A 7,221-nucleotide genomic window follows, 5' to 3' on the forward strand; every position below is an offset into this window, starting at 1 on the left:
CTTCCGTTTCACGGCTCTGTCCTATACTTGTCAGTGAAAAACAGGACATGGCCTCATTGAAGTCTACGGGTCCGTAAGCATGCGGAATGCAATCCTTTTTTTTTTTGTTCGTTTGCGGACATGCTGAACCGTCCGTAAAAAAACGGACCTGTATTTTTCGGACAGCAAAAAACATGCAGCCATCTGAATGAGCATTACCATAAACAAGAAACCTGGCCGGCATACACGATGCCCACACATCTGGCGCCGGTGATGTCACTGCATGCATGATGAGAAGCGTATAGTCCTGGGGTATTAATGAAGTTGGCCAGCATGGACGAAAACAAAAGAAATGATACTCCTCAATACTCCGCTGCTTCTTTTCTGACCAGTGTGCTGACCCTCTTACTATATCTACTCCGTGGTCGCTCCCGACCCCACCAACACCCATGCAGTCTTGGTGTGGCGGTGGATGAATGTGTTCTGAACAGGTACTGACAGCAGCTTATTTTCTGTGAGAACAAAAGGATCGGTCATGTTGACATCTATCAGCCCGATGCTTTATTCATCTGACCACTGCACCTTCATACACGTTAGATAACTGGCCAGTTCCACCAGATTCTGTCGGTTAAGCTACAGTACAGACCAAAAGTTTGGACACACCTTCTCATTCAAAGAGTTTTCTTTATTTTCATGACTATGAAAATTGTAGATTCACACTGAAGGCATCAAAACTATGAATTAACACATGTGGAATTATATACATAACAAACAAGTGTGAAACAACTGAAAATATGTCATATTCTAGGTTCTTCAAAGTAGCCACCTTTTGCTTTGATTACTGCTTTGCACACTCTTGGCATTCTCTTGATGAGCTTCAAGAGGTAGTCCCCTGAAATGGTTTTCACTTCACAGGTGTGCCCTGTCAGGTTTAATAAGTGGGATTTCTTGCCTTATAAATGGGGTTGGGACCATCAGTTGCGTTGAGGAGAAGTCAGGTGGATACACAGCTGATAGTCCTACTGAATAGACTGTTAGAATTTGTATTATGGCAAGAAAAAAGCAGCTAAGTAAAGAAAAATGAGTGGCCATCATTACTTTAAGAAATGAAGGTCAGTCAGTCAGCCGAAAAATTGGGAAAACTTTGAAAGTAAGGGCTATGTGACCATGAAGGAGAGTGATGGGGTGCTGCGCCAGATGACCTGGCCTCCACAGTCACCGGACCTGAACCCAATTGAGATGGTTTGGGGTGAGCTGGACCGCAGAGTGAAGGCAAAAGGGCCAACAAGTGCTAAGCATCTCTGGGAACTCCTTCAAGACTGTTGGAAGACCATTTCAGGGGACTACCTCTTGAAGCTCATCAAGAGAATGCCAAGAGTGTGCAAAGCAGTAATCAAAGCAAAAGGTGGCTACTTTGAAGAACTTAGAATATGACATATTTTCAGTTGTTTCACACTTGTTTGTTATGTATATAATTCCACATGTGTTAATTCATAGTTTTGATGCCTTCATAGTCATGAAAATAAAGAAAACTCTTTGAATGAGAAGGTGTGTCCAAACTTTTGGTCTGTACTGTATGTATGGCCATCTTAGTATTTCTAGAAGATCTGGACCCCCAACAACCATCAGCCCCTGGGCACTGCCCCAATACTCCTGACAGATAAGAAGTTGTGAGGACGTTAGACTCCGAACCAGCATTATTAACCAGAAAGCACATGTGCCTCTGTAATAAGCCGGAAATGAGCACGGTGCTTGTGTTTAGCAGTGTCACCACATGGGTATGAGATTTCCAATTAGACCTTTGTCTCATGACTGACTCTTCCTGAATTGCTGGTATTGCCTGTGACATACAGTGCCTTGCAAAAGTATTCACCCCCTTGACTTTTTTTCATATTTTGGTGCCTCACAGCCTAGAATTAACATGGATTGTTTGAGGATTTGCATCATGTAATTTACAGAACATGCCGACAAGTATGAAGATGTTTTTTCTTTTGTTTTTATTATGAAGAAAACAACAAATAGGACAAAATAACAGAAAAGGTCAATGTGCAGAACTATTCACCCCCTAAAGTCAATACTTTGTAGATCCACCTTTTGCGGCAATCACAGCTCCAAGTCGCTTTGGATAAGTCTCTATGAGCAGTTGCCACATCTTACCACTGGGATTGTTGTCCATTCCTCCTTGCAGAACTGCTCCGGCTCCTTCAGGTTGGATGGTTTGTGCTTGTGAACAGCAATCTTTAAGTCTGACCACAGATTTTCTATTGGATTGAGATCTGGGCTGTGACTTGGCTATTCCCACACATTTACATGTTTCCCCTTAAACCCCTCAAGTGTTGCTTTAGCCGTGTGTTTGGGGTCATTGTCCTGCTGGAAGGTGAACCTCCGTCCGAGCCTCAGATCACGCACAGAGTGGGACAGGTTCTGCTCAAGAATATCCCTGTATTTAGCACCGTCCATCTTTCCCTCCACTCTGACCAGTTTCCCATTCTCCCAGCAGGATACTGTCACCACCATGTCTCACTGGTGGGATGGTGTTCTTTGGGTGATGTGATGTGTTGGGTTTGCGCCAGACATAGCGTTTTCTTTGATGGCTGAAAAGTCCAACTTTAGTCTCCTCAGACCAGAGCACCTTCCTCCATGCATTTTGGGAGTCTCCCACAGGCCTTTTTACAAACTCACAACGTGCCTTTTGTTTTTTGCTGAAAGTAATGGCTTTCTTCTGTCCACTCTGCCATAAAGCCCAACTCTATGGAGCATACGACTTATTGTCGTCCTATGTACAGATACTCCGGTCTCTTCTGTGGAACTCTGCAGCTCCTCCAGGGTTACCTTAGGTCTCTGTGCTGCCTCTCGGATTAATGCCCTCCTTGCCCGGTCTGTGAGTTTTGGTGGACGGCCGTCTCTTGGCAGGTTTGCTGTTGTGCCATGTTCTTTCCATTTGGTTATGATAGATTTGATGGTGCTCCTGGGGATCATCAAAGATTGGGATTTTTTTTATAACCTAACCCTGACTTCTCAACAACATTGTCCTTTACTTGTTTGGAGAGTTCCTTGGTCTTCATGGCAGTGTTTGGTTAGTGATGCCTCTTGCTTAGGTGTTGCAGCCTCTGGTGTGTGTATATGTAATGACAGATCATGTGACACTTAGATTGCACACAGGTGACATCATTTCACTAATTATGTGACTTCAGAAGGGAATTAGTTGCACCAGAGCTTTTTATGGGCTTCCTAACAAAGGAGGTGAATACATACGCACAGGACAATTTTCTGTTTTCTATTTCTAAACAATAGTTTTATTTATATATTTCTCTCATTTCACTTCACCAACTTAGACTATTGTGTTCTGATCCATCACATGAAATTCAGATTAACAACACATTGAACTTAAAGGGAACCTGTCACCATATTCTGACATAAACCCGAATGTACCTTAATACTTGTTTTACCCTGATAGTTCCCTGCGATCGATCCATAATCTTCTCAGGACTAACCTGTCCTATTTTATGGCCCTATAAAGTTTTCCCACCGTTAGGCTCATTTGCATAAATAATTCCTTCCCCTCACACCATCATAGCCTATTTCCCTCCCCCTAGACTTTGATTGACAGCCAATTTCTGCCCTCACTGCTTGTAATCTCGTCCGAAATAGCACACTTGCCCTTTCCTTTGCACTTGCAACGTAGTTCTGCCCAAAATTAATATTGCGATGCGCGAGATTTTATCGATATGGGCGTTTCTTAGGCGGAGCTGAGGTGCTTGACTCCGAGAAAATATGACTCTTCTCAGGTCAAACAAGTAAGACATGACTCTTTTATGTTAATTAGCATAAAAGGTGGGAAAGCTTTATAGGGCTATAAAATAGGACAGGTTAGTCCTGAGAAGATTATGGATCGATCGCTGGGAACTATCAGGGTAAACAAGTATTAAGGTACATTCGGTTTTATATGTCAGAACATGGGGACAGGTTCCCTTTAAGGCTGTAATGTAACAAAATACAAAAAAAGTCAAGGGGGTGAATACTTTTGCAAGGCGCTGTAGATGTCTGTAAATCGAGTGATTCGTTGCCCAATGCTAATGTCTGTAAAGCGCTGCGGAATATAGTAGCGCTATATAAGTGCGTACAATAAGTAAATAAGGTGTAAGATCTAATGACGGAGAAGCTGCACCGGGATGTGCTACACTCTTTATATTACCGACTTAAGACATCTGGCTACCTCTTGGCCATGGGGTAGTCATCAAGATTCCTCCACCAGGAAATAATAAGATACTGTATCCACATCACTATATGTTCAAGCCTTTATTTGTTATAATTTGGAGGATTATGGCTTACAGCTTATGAAACCCCAAAGTCACAATCTCGGGAACCTTTTGCTCAGGGGGTATGGATTAATTAGTCGTGATAAGCGGCATAGGCAATATTTGTTTTTGCAATATTTCGCAAATTTTTCGCATAACATTCGCAATAAATTTGCGAATTATAGAATTCGCGATCTCCGGTCATTATTCTTGCGATTGCGCAAATCGGCACTAATGATGCACATATTTTTTGTGCAATATATGCAACTTCACATTTTATCAGGTCTGAGTAGATATTACTGATCGGTGCACTAAGTATTGTTGTGACATCACAGCGCTATGTCTGTAGCATGTATGTATGGACAGCAGAGAAACAGTAATCCCTATCACACTACCTAACACCCTGCACTGGAACCTATCAGCTCCACTATATCAGGATCTAACCTACACTGACTATCTCCCACTAACTATCTCTATTAGGGTACTTTCACATTAGCGGCAGGGGAGTCGGGCAGGCTTTTCCGGCGGGTAAACAGCCTGTTGGATATATATGAGTTAACTAACTATCTAATGTAATTGGATAAGGAATAGGATCCAGATGAAAGCACAGAGCACAGCAATGTCACTGCTCTCTGTCTCTCAGAACTGCAAAAAACTGCAGAAAGTGGCTGCTGGGGAGGTTCTTATATAGTAAGGGGGAGGCAACTTTTCTATTGGTTGCTAGGGATGTTGCTAAGCTCTGACAAAGATATTGCAGCCTTCTCATTGGCCCGCAAGCAAAAAGGGAGGTTACTGGTGAAAATAAATCTAGAATATTCGCGATTACGAATATATAGCACTATATTCTAGATTTTCACAAATTCTCAAAGTGCCGATATTCACGATAAAATTTGCGATTAGAATATTCGCGATCAACACTATTAATTAGCTGACTAGAGTGTGACACTTTGAGCCTAGAATATTGAACCTTTTCACAATATTCTAATTTTAATTTGCATTATTGAAATAAATGAACTTTTGCACGATATTCTAATTTTTCGAGTTTCACTTGTACTGTATGCCCAGGCCAGGGTACTTCCCTTTCGTATTGACTATTGGTCTGGCAAATAGAAGGAGGTCCCCCTCTTTGAAACCATTGAGTTTAATGTCCTCCTCTCTCTCCTGGCATAGTGACCTCGGCACAGGTGGCAGAGCATGCTCATTACACTCTAACAACTGACTTAAAGGGGTTATCCCATCTTAGACAATGGGGGCATATCGCTAGGATATGCCCCCATTGTCTGATAGGTGCGGGTCCCCACCTACAAGGAGAACGGAGCCGGGGTGAGTTGTAGCTGGAGGACCCCGGGTTTCCCGGGGTCCGTCCACCACCATGAGCAGCTCTCCGCCTCTCCCATTGAAGTGCATGGGAGCGCACTGCGCATGCGCGGCCACTGCTACCCATTCATTTCTATGGGGACGACGGTAATAGCCGAGCCAGCACTTGGATATTTTCGGCGGCTCGATAGAAATGAATGGAGGGCGGCTGTGCATGCGCAGTGCGCCCTCCTCGACTTTCTCTGCCCCGTTCTCCTTGTAGGTGCGGGTCCCAGGGGTGGGACCCGCACCAATCAGACAATGGGGGCATATCCTAGGGATATGCCCCCATTGTCTAAGATGGGATAGCCCCTTTAAGTCTTCTGCCCATGTCTACAGTTGAGCGAACCTGCTTTTTGGCAGGTTTGGGGGTTACGTGAATTACGTAATAGATTCCGTTATCACGTAATTCAGTGCCGCAATGCCGTATAATACAGTTGTATGGTCAGTTTCGAGGGTTCGTTTCTGCTGGCCATACACTTGTATTATGTCAGCATGCCGGCATTGAATTACGTTATGGACTCAGTGGAATCCATTACGTAATTCACTTAAACCCTGAACCCGAACTCGAACCTGCCAAAAGGCAGGTTCGCTCTACTCTACCCATGTCCAGTCCAGGCAGTTTATCTAAAGCATATCTCTGAACTGCACAGAATAAAAATATACACCACACAAAACAGATTACAAGAAAAGAGCATCAGAATATACCATAGTATGTCGTTTTGATTTGTACAAAAATATAGGTGATACATTGCCTTTATGAAATGTCTATACATTGTAATGTAGGATACTTACAGCATCATATCAGTCCTGGTTGGAAGTGTGCTTGTGGATTCTGGTGTATAAATCACCCACGACCATCACCTACCAACCAGATTCTTATGCGGCCGAGGGTGCGACTGCTACGTGTGCCCCCTCTATAGCCGCATCCCTCAATCTAACAAATCACAGCTGTAATGTATATATTATTACATCCATCAGATGCAGTGGTTCTTATTTTCCGTGTTTCTTATAGAAGACACATCTGTATCTGTGTGTACGCCATCCATGAGACCGACATGATCAGATTGACAAATGTCTCATATAATCCGATAAAGGACATAATTAATTTTTTTTGGAGTCTTGAGATTCTTGTTCATCAGTCAGTACAGGTTACCGGAATAATCTGGAGATTCGAGATCCATCCTGGGAATTAAAGGGGTTGTCTGGCCTCGGGACAGACAACCCTATAGCTCTAACCTCTGCCTCATATAAAAAATTTAAAAAACCTGTTTCTGGCCCCATTGTGCCCAGTTTCTGGCTGCTTCTGGTCCCTGCAGTGAGGTACCGTTCATGCAGCTGTGACGACAGTGGTCATGAGACGGGAAGTGGCCGTGAGCAGTCACATCTGCTTGAACGATATGACAGCAGTGACAAACCTTTCAAGCAGATGTGACCACTGAGGCCTGTGATGGACAACAGTGGACATGGGACAAAGTCATCTCCTGGTCCTGAAGGGACTGGAAGTGATCTGGAATGAGGCAGTGGTGCAGGCATGGTGGGAGAGCAGACAGGTGATTGTATTGTTTTTTATGAGAAACATGGGTAT

Source organism: Bufo bufo, chromosome 8, assembly GCF_905171765.1.
Source record: "Bufo bufo chromosome 8, aBufBuf1.1, whole genome shotgun sequence".
NCBI lineage: Eukaryota > Metazoa > Chordata > Amphibia > Anura > Bufonidae > Bufo > Bufo bufo.